This window comes from Athene cunicularia (assembly GCF_003259725.1).
Source record: "Athene cunicularia isolate RWA chromosome Z unlocalized genomic scaffold, athCun1 chrZ_part2, whole genome shotgun sequence".
Classification (NCBI taxonomy): domain Eukaryota; kingdom Metazoa; phylum Chordata; class Aves; order Strigiformes; family Strigidae; genus Athene; species Athene cunicularia.
In genome coordinates, this window is record NW_020799143.1 from 19,256,994 (window position 1) to 19,267,436 (window position 10,443).

Sequence of the window (10,443 nt, forward strand, 5' to 3'; positions counted from 1 at the left end):
GGGGGGGGGGGGGGAGGTCTTGGATGGAGGGAGGAGGAAAAAAACAACAGTCAACTTTCATTCTTCTGCAAAACTCATATGCCGAACTCAGGTTACCGAACTGGTGTTTTACATCAGGTGTACATCAACACAAGAGCAGCACTTGACAGCCCAGCAAGATTTGTATGTTAATAGAGCATCTGCCCATTGCATTTGTGGCTTTCATAATAAAGGAAATAAATGTATATTACAATTAACAGATTGTGAGCTTCCATAAGTTAATGATTTTGGACAGCTCTAAGCCTTCTTGTGAAGGTACAATTGTTTTCAACTATGTTATATTCATTGTTGGGTTTGAAGGAAGAAGCTTGCTCTTGTACATGTGAGCTCTTCCCCCAAACTTTCTTAGCTGAACTGTGATCCTTCCAGGCTGCAGTTAATGCACTCAGCCCAGCATACCTGGGATGTGCAGGGGTTGGTGTGGTTGCTTACTTGCTCCACTGGAGATGGAGGCCAAAGAGCTGCTGAAAATATCCAGCCTGTGTTGCTGCTTGCTGCATCCCAAAGCACTGGGCAGTCACAGGGTCTGTCAGTCATCCCATCTCATGGAAGCACAGCTAGCTCTGGGGCACACTTCAGTCATTGGTCGTGTCCTATACAAAATAGTAATTCCCTGTACTTCAAATCTTGTTTTAAATCTATTTCAGGATATGTAGACATGCTGACTTACTATAACAGCACAATATTCTGGTACAGGAGGCTGCACACTTGTGCTTTTGGTGCTCTCATTGTCATGGTAGGTCTAGATATTTCCCTCTGAACTGGAAATGGAGGTTTTGGAAGTTGATGACTCTCATACTATATTTTATAGATGCAAATAGAAGTATAAAAGAATGACATTTACAATGAGCATTCATCACACCCTTCCTTCCACCTGTCCCACTCCTGCCAACATCCTGTGAGGGGGTTAAGAACACAGAAGGTGTTCTTAAGTTGTTGGGGTTTTTTTTCAGAAAAAAGAGGACTGAACATGCACTCAAATTATAAAATTTAATGTTGTTTCTTCTTGTAATTTAATTTTTGGGCATGTGCTACGTAGAGAACCCAAGTTTGTGACCACAATTATTTGAGCTGTGAAAGTGACATTTATGCAGTCATATAGAGTACCTCTTTTACTGGAAAAGTAATATTTAACCTTTCAATTGGGAATCATTAAAAAGTTTTATCTTTTACGTTTTAAAGAAAAGCTCTACAGAACCCTGAAGCCAAGGTATATGAGCAAGTTTTTCTGTATAGTTTTCTGTTATTGGTGTCAGGACTGAGCAATGATATATGTTACATAGTTACACTGTTTTCTTAGCGTCACTGAAATATTTGTAAGCTATTTGTAAGCAATTAGGAAAGCGTGAGTCAAACAGATCCTATCTTGCTGAGAGCTATTTAAGTAACATACAATTAGTCTAGATAACAGAAAGTTCTCCTTAATTTGATAGATAAGTGCGGGGAATCTTTATAAGCTTATTAAAGCAAAGGAAACTTACTTCATAAGTTAGTCCAGGAAAAATAAATACAACTAAATTTGAAATATGTAACATTAATATCCTAAAATATGTCAATGAACACATTGACTATTTAAAACAAAGGTGGTAAGAGAGAAGCAATTTTGACAGACTTAGGACCCTATCCCACCACAGCAAAACATATTCATCATTACAGTGCGGTGCAGAAGCTACTAATTACCTGAATAATGTTATTTGATTTCATTGACACTCCTTGACATGTGATGGAACACAAATTTCCAGTGTTAGGCCTTTGCAGGTCAGATTTTAACAAAGGTCAGATATTTAGAAAATCATGAGTCAGTAATAAACTATTACTGTGTTGCATTATTTTAAAAATGCAAACGTGTATAATGTAGAGTGACATCTGTCTAGAATGAGCAAAAATCAAACCTGAACCATGAAAGCCTATGTGTACCTCTGCAATACTTTACTTTGAATTGCACCATATTTGTGCTCCAAAGAGTATCTTGCATTTGTCTGTAATGGTTGTATTATGCCACAATGTTGCAGTGGGAGGAGAATATATAATGAAAGTTGATTGATAGAAAACTATCTGTTTCAATACCATTTAAATTTTTACTGCAGAAAATATTTTTGTTTCTGGGTTGGGGGAGGCTGTAACTGTAATAACAAGAAAATTGTTTTTCACGGATAGAAGTCTGGTGACCTATTATATGATGGTTAATTGAGAAGCTATAAAAATATCACATACATTAGCTGGAAACAACTTCTCTTTTGTGGTATGGAAAATGTCTACTGTTGGCCTTTCACAAATACAGTGACAAGCAATAACTTGGTATGATTTACCCGTTTGACAATATGGTCATAACTGCAGGTAGAGATCACATATGTTGTGTTTTGTGATTAAAAACTATATTGGGGGGAGATATACCAGGAGGAAAAAAAAAAATCTGAGTAAAACAGAAGTCAGAATTCCTGTTCAAAATGTTCTTGTGTTAACTAGTGAAAAATCTTCAGGGTGCTATCATGGGTACACCTATATATGATATTGACATGTCCTTATTAAGAAATGCACGGATGAAGTATACCTTCAACAGTACTGTGTGTTATTTAACGTTTCCAGGAACTAGAATCTGCCATAGTATGGACACTGGTTACCTGATACAGGAAAACAAAATCAAAAGGAGTGAAAGATTCCTAAGCTACCCCATAAATCATTTTTCTTCCTCTCAAACAATACAGTGAATTCACAGAAATCAAGGTCTGTCCTATGAAATTGAAGAATGTATGCTTTGTAGCTGAAGACAAAAGATGTGCACAGGAGTAAATATTGATTGAACTAATCATCAAATGAATAGAAATGAGCTGTACCAGTGCACCAGTATAATGGGTTATGTTAACAAGCCCTTTCGTAGTCCATATGCTGCCCTTTCAACCCTCGACCCTATCTATTGATCTTGTAATGAGGGAAATCACAGGTGTTATAACGGCATTTATGGTAAATGGGGCTAAATATAATAGTTGAATAAAACCAGTTGTAGTTACATAGGAGAAAAGGGAAATTAGAAAACAAAAAGAAAAGAAACTGAGGATTGCTACACGATCATGAGGTAACAGCAATGTGTTAGTGGTTAGACATTGTTTTACACTTATAAGATGCTGCCCTAGATCACTTGCTGTTGAGCTTAGTAATAAACCTGTTAAATAAACTTCAACTAAAGCGTAAATTTTAAGAAGCCTGATACATTTGAATTTAAAATCAGTTTCTTTAAAGAGCAATTTTAACAGCTTTGTGCATTTAGCACAGTTGGGGCTTTCCATAATGACTTTCATAGACAAACTATAGATGTCAAAATGTTGTTCTTTGTGCTTCGTGTTTATAAAGTTCAATGTTGTTGTTTCTTCCGATTCTGTATGCAGTCTGGGCATAGTCTGTAGTGCAGCTTTGAGAATAAGACATCACACAGTGTCACTGGGGGTGGCAGACAGAAGGTGCCTTTTGGATTGTGCCATTTTCCTGTTTGTTTCTAATATTGCTTTCATGAGCATATTAAAAACTTTAATTTATGCACAGGATTGCAAATAGAGTACAGCTGTGATGGCCTGGTCCATGTTTGACTGAACAACGCTTACTCACTTCATTGGTCCTATTGATAAGACATTTGTCCCTCTGTATTTCTGCTGTCTTGGAACTATTTTTTGTAAAGCAGAAACACTCGCTCTTAACTTTGCCAGACACATTCTGCTGGAAATTTATGCAAACAGAATGACATCTGTTTCTGACTCTGCTACAAGTATATAGGCTAATTTAGTTTGACATAAATGTTGTTATTGTGCTGTTAATGATGAATTATTTTGATGAATTGTCAATTACAATGCTTCTACAAAATTTTTAAAGACGATCGACACTTTTATTGCTGCACAAATGCAATAAATTTTAAAAATCATATGTTTATCTGGATCATGGACATTTAAAACCACATACTCATTAAAGAGTATACATCAAGTAATTATGCTTGCTTGACAGGCAAACTCATTTTCCAAGAGTTTTTCTTTATCATGGGCCTTATTTATGTGACTAGTTCAGTTAGATTTGACGGGACTACTCACATAAATAAGGCAAACTGAATTTGAGGCTGTTTATTCTGTCCCTTTGAAACCAAATGTCTTGAGATTGTAAGAAGCACGAATGATTATAAAGGCACAGGAATTTATATATTAATATATTACAGGGAATCAATGTGGTAGGAAGCTTACCATATTAAAAAATCTTCTTGCTCTGAACTTTCAATAAAAATGCCTTCTACTCCTAACTGCCTACTACTCTTTGGTACTCAAATATAGCTGTTGGCTGGGCTGGAAATTCATATTGTCTGGGAAAAAGATATTGATAAATATACTACTTGTTTTCTCAGCTAATGCTGATATATGAGAAGTATTCAAAAACATTATTCTTCTGCCAATTATCAATAAATTACTTTAACTGTTACGCTGGTTGCTGCATTACTGCTCATAAATAGTGACCAAATCAATCTTTAAGTAAAAATTAAGAAAATACATGCAATTTTAATATATTTAGGCATGTATATGCTACATAGGGCAAGAAACATTTTAGCATGGCTAAAAAAACAGTATAACTTTAAGAGTAATTTTGACGATTATAATAAAGTCAGTCTTTAAAGCATTCTGCTTGCTTATAGATGTTCTTGAGGTGGTCTCACAGTTATCTGATTCCTTTTAGTTATCTATGGTCACTTAGAAGGTTTCCTGAACACAACAAACACCTTTCATGCCAAAATTTTATTTTTAATGAGTCATATTTCTGCTTCTCTAACTCACAGTAGCTGTGACTTTATCCTTCAGAGAAACATTTCCAAACAAGACATGTGTTCCCATTGCTTCAGAGAGTGAAAAAAATTAAACGCAATACTCTAGACTAAAAATGTTTATATTCTTACAAAACTTATTATGAGGTTTTTTTGAGTAAAGGTGTTCATGGGGAGGGAAGAAGCTAGATCAAAAGAAGACAAAAAAGTTGTTAAGTTACAGTTCAGTCTACTGTCAACATAATGAGCTGTCAAGAGGGTAGCATATTACATTTTGGAGCAGGTTGTTGTTGGTCTCAGATGAAATTACGGTTCTCCTAAAATAAACTTCAAGTGTAAAAAGTGAAGACAAGGCTGTTTATAGATAAGTAACTCTTAAATTGCTATTCCCACTACAACAGGAGGTAAAGTGTGATAGGCTTTATGCAATTTAATAATTTGTGGAGGTTAGATTTAGTGTGCATTACACACTGAGAGCTTACACTTGTTTGAAAGGTATTTGGAAACTATATATCCAGTCCTGGAGTTGATGTTATGTTTCTGTTTGTTAGCTAGTAGAGTAAGAACTGCAGAGCAAACCATTTTCCAAAAGATTTACTGGAAATGAGAATTAGTGAACTTACTATATATGAACTGTATAAAACTGACTTTAACAAAATTAAGGAAAATATGTGCATTAAAAATGTTTAGAGACATTCATGTGTTCTGTCTTCTATTGCCTCCTTGAAAAATATGCCTGATTTTACTAGGTGATGATAAACTGCTGCCAGTTAAGTTTTTGATTTAAGAGCCTGTCACAGGAGTGCTTTTTGGAAAACCTAACACTACACTGCTAGTGCATTTTTTTTTTTTTTCTTCATCACTTGTATACTTCAGCAGTGGAGCACCAATTTTGCTTCTCAAAACAAGATGGAAAAATAAAAGTAAATGTTATATTTTGGATCCTGACTACGTAGTGAAACAGGTGCTCTATTGTTTCTTTTCATATTTGTTTGTCTGGAAAAAGAATGAAGCAGCAAACTGGCTATGAAAAGAATTGCTTACTTCAGTGCACATTGTTTGGGGGATTTTGGACAATATTTGTACAATGAACTGAATTTAGTATTTAATTGGAATGAACTGAAAGAAAGGAGAGACCATGCACAGGAACTGAGGCCAAATATTCAAATGCAGTGGGAACACAAATATGAACAAACGCAGCACAGTCTAGTGGCACAGGGAAGTAATGGCACAGGAGAAGACATGTCTTAAGGCACAGTGCCATTCGGTGATTTCATCTTTGTGAAGAAAATAAACTTTTATTTTGGTGAAAGTTCCACTGATGACTAAGCAGGGATTTTAGAAATTTATATTAAAACTGTTACTGTTTTCTTTCAGTACGTTTATGAAAATTATACAAGTACTGATTATTATTATTATCTGGCAGCAAGCCTGACTTCTTTTAATGACACAAGCCATTCTCTCTACACCAAAACATATAGAAATGGAAATGTGATACTAGAAGTATCCGCTATGGAAAACTATAATATATATCATACTATAGATAGTATATAAGCAATATTGGACTAGTAATCATTATTATTATATGTGCCAAGCAGAACAGTGGCAGATTTGCATTTTAAAGTCAGTTTATATCAGGAAAAGTAAAAATAGCAACAGTTTTACTAAATTTTCTCATACAAAAATCTATGTATTCTAAATAATCTAAATTTATAGATAAAATCACAAGTACGAGATAGTATGAACTACAGCCACACATGAATAAAACTGTTTTTATTTCTTTGAAAGAGATGCACTTTACTGAGGAATCGCAACTATTAATATATACTGCTTTCCTCTTCAGTTTTGAAAAATTCAGATTATATTAATCTCGCAAATGATTGTGGGAATAAGGAGAAAGGTTAAAACAATGTCAGTAGAGGCAAAGTATGGTTGATTAGCACCCATTGAGAATAACTATCTACAGATTGTTCCATGGTTCAAAGAATAACATCATATTCCACTGCAATTTGCAAAGCACTTCTACATGCTTATGAAAGTAAATTCCTTATTCTGAACTATTTGAATTCTGTTTGAGAATAAAGGCATTACCAGTGTTGTGGCAGCTGTTGCAGTATTAAAGATAACATTTCAACAGTATTTAGTAACTACCATAATTCAACCATAATCTAATATATAATTAATGTATTATCTTTAAAAAACAAATAAATGCAGAAAACCTTGCATGCGTTATCTACTCTGACATTTTGAGAAGCAAGGATTATCACACAAAGATTTCTGGAGAAACTTCATATGTGTCAGTATTTCAAGCAAATGTATGTTACAGTATATTAGATAAACTGAGTAAAATCTGTCTGCAAAGCTGTGATTAATCCAAAATGTATCTTTAATTTTGAAACAGAATTCCCTGTAGACTTGGCTGGAACATTTTACTGTAAAAACTAATGGTACGATATGGCTCATGGGTTGTTTACAGTCTACTGATTTTCAGAAGATGGGAGAGCTAAATAATGCTATCAATTTGAGTTCAGCAGATAAGAGGAGAGAGAATTTGCACTGCCTTAATTCAGGTGCCTATGTAGATGTTGCTTTCTTCATTTATCATTGATTTGAATTTGTCAAAATTCCAGTATTTATTTTTGTAAAAGACCATTTACCAAGATGTTCTAAATCAGCAGTTGCTGCAAACTCTAGTAGGAGTGCCATGAAGAACAGGACACTAAATAAGACCTTTTACAGCAAGTCATTTTCAGGCTTCAGCAGAATTTAGGAGAAAAAGATTGTGCTAGCTGCATCATAAAACTGAAGGAGAGAAATACATGCTTTCAGCAGGGAATTTAAACAGGTGCAAGAGAAAGCATGGGAAAAAAATGGTGGTGAATTTGGATAAACAACAAACTAAATAGAAAGGGTGCTGTTTTGAAAGATAGTGATGTGGAAGTAACAGGAAATGTAAAAGAAAATAATGGAACAGGAAAAAAAAAAAAAAAAAAAGACTTTTCAATGTCCACTCATTGTAGGTGGAGTTAACTACAGTAGGCACGCTGTTAGAAATGAGAAAGAGAGAAGAGGAAATAATAGAAAAAAGGAATGAAATAAGGAAGAGAATGAACGTACAATATGTATTGTACATTGTGCTACTTTCTATTACTTGGTGTTGCATGTAGATTTGTTATAATGAGTCTTCAAACTATTTGGTATTCAGCTAAACACTAACATTAGACATCCGCTCCCATTCATTTCACTATGTATATCCAGAGCTCCCCTACTCAGGAGTGCTGCAAGTTGGAACATCACATATACAGTTATGTAAGCTGTCTGTACAAGCCTGGCATTCATTGCTCTTCAGCCAAGTTAGTAATTTGCAAAATTAAAATGTCCTTTGCAAACTATGTCCAAACCTGACCTTTTTAAACTCTGGATTGAATCAAATTGGGGTGTTTTTCTCTCTTCTGTTGTTTTTCCATCTCTTATACTTTCTCTATATTTTTTCAGCTACTTTTGTTAAAAAGCAGTACACCCAGAAAAGTCTTTGACACTAAACTTCATTCTCTTGTTAAAAAATGCGTAATTGGTTCATCAGACCATGCGTCATATGTGCCTGTGTATTAGAGAAAGATGTTTTGTTCTTTTCACCTGTTTTGTTCCTTTTGGTTTATCTTTGTTTGGGATATGCTGTAGGGAAGAAATAAACAGTTTGTTAAATCTTGGCCTGACTACATCTCCGTCATGTACCTTTATTACATTTGTATGCCTGTAGCCTTGGAGATAGAAGAGGTGCTTGAGAGATGAATCTCTGCTTCCCTAGTACTGCTTGGTTACCAGCACCTGCTCTTTCTCTTGCCTGGTAAAAGAATTTGCCTGTATCCTTGTTTTTTTATTTTGTTAAAACAATATGTTATGTAGAGTTCACCTAATTCATATAATAAGCTTTTGAAGACAGTGGAAATGTGTAGCAGTGAGGAGAGAATGTCCTATCTGATTGCAGCAAAACATTTTTTTGTAAGATAGAAATAATGCCTTTAGATCTTTTCTCCACGCTCAGAAGATAAAGAAAAACAAAGAATGTTCTTACAATGCTCTCCCTTTCTCCAAGATCAGGGTGATTTTTAAGTATATACCCTTGACTAACTTTTCCTTCTGTAGCAGCCCCATGGAGCTTATTACAGAACCAAACAATCGCAGAACTTTCCACAACCAAAAGAAAAAGGAAATCTGAATTTTCGGAAAACTACTCCAGTAGCGTAGGAGGTTCATTTGCATGAATTCTCTGCTTTCCCACCTCCGTCCTGTAGTTTTCTGTAAGTCCTAAGCATAAAACAGGCAAAGAGCCAAGCTGTCATCCGTTAACATCTATTTCATCCTTTCTCGGGATCAGCTGAGATAGAGAAAGGTATATGTCTCAGAGGAAAATTTTTATGCTATTACTGAAATGTTTAGGAATGCATCAGATTTTGACCCAGTGTTAACCTACATGATCTTTTGGTCAGAAATGAGCAGCAGGATGAAATAATTTCAGGAAGACAAATGCTGTTAAATACATATTGTGATTTTTCATAATTCCAAAAGAGCAGTTGTGATATATGCTTCACTGTGGAAAAAGTCCAAGGACGAACTTTTAGTTTACTGTCAAGAATGATATAAATTGTTTAGGAATTATTTTTCATTTAAGGAATAAGGCTATTTCTGTGTGACACAACCGAGCACTATCTAGCAGCCAAGAGTTACTGTATTTTAAGCTGTACTAAATCATCAATATTTTACTTATGGCTCAGGGAGGTAACGGAAAAGGTTTCTTATTTTAGATGTAGCTACAGATGTGTTTCATATTTCATGAGGGAACAGGTGATAATTTGATACATTTGTGCATAGAATGGTTGAAAAATTCCTTACAAAATAAATAACATTATTTTCCTGTGATGTGAGTTTAAAAAAAAAAAATCCATTTCCAATTGGAGATGCATTCACATCCAAGCATGCAAACTTACCTTACATATCTATTTATTTTTGTAGTTTATAATGAAGAGGGAAAAGAGAAAATAATATGCAATTTTCCAATCCTGTTCAGATATCAGGTTTTGCTCTTAGAGCTAGCCAGTCATTCTGATGTATGTTTATTGGTTTTGGTTTTTACTGTATTTATCTTTTAGATTTTTTTTTGTGCTGTGTTAGTTTAAATCCCCACCTCCGATGATTGTCAGTTACTTGTTGCTTCTTGGTGCATTTCATGTTCTTGTAGTTCTTCAGTTGGTGAGCTGCTTCTGTCACAAGTATCCTCTTACTCTCAGACTCAATAGAAGGCCATTGAATAGGTGTTAAGGAGGAACCTGGAATATGATCCTTCCACCCTGTTCCTTAGAGTCATTAGAAAAGCAGGTTGAAGAGTTTGTAGTTGCGCATACCAGAATAATCTATAGATACCACACTGATGAATGCTTTCTGTAGTGATATTTATCAACTATTCATGTACAAGAAAGCAAAAACAAAGTGCATTTATGTCTTTCGCTTACTTTCTTCTTCTGCATGACTGTTTCTACCTATGTGAGAGATAATAGTTCCAGAGATTTAGGACCTGTTCCTGAAGGGGGTTTTGGCATGTGAATGAGTTGCAGGGT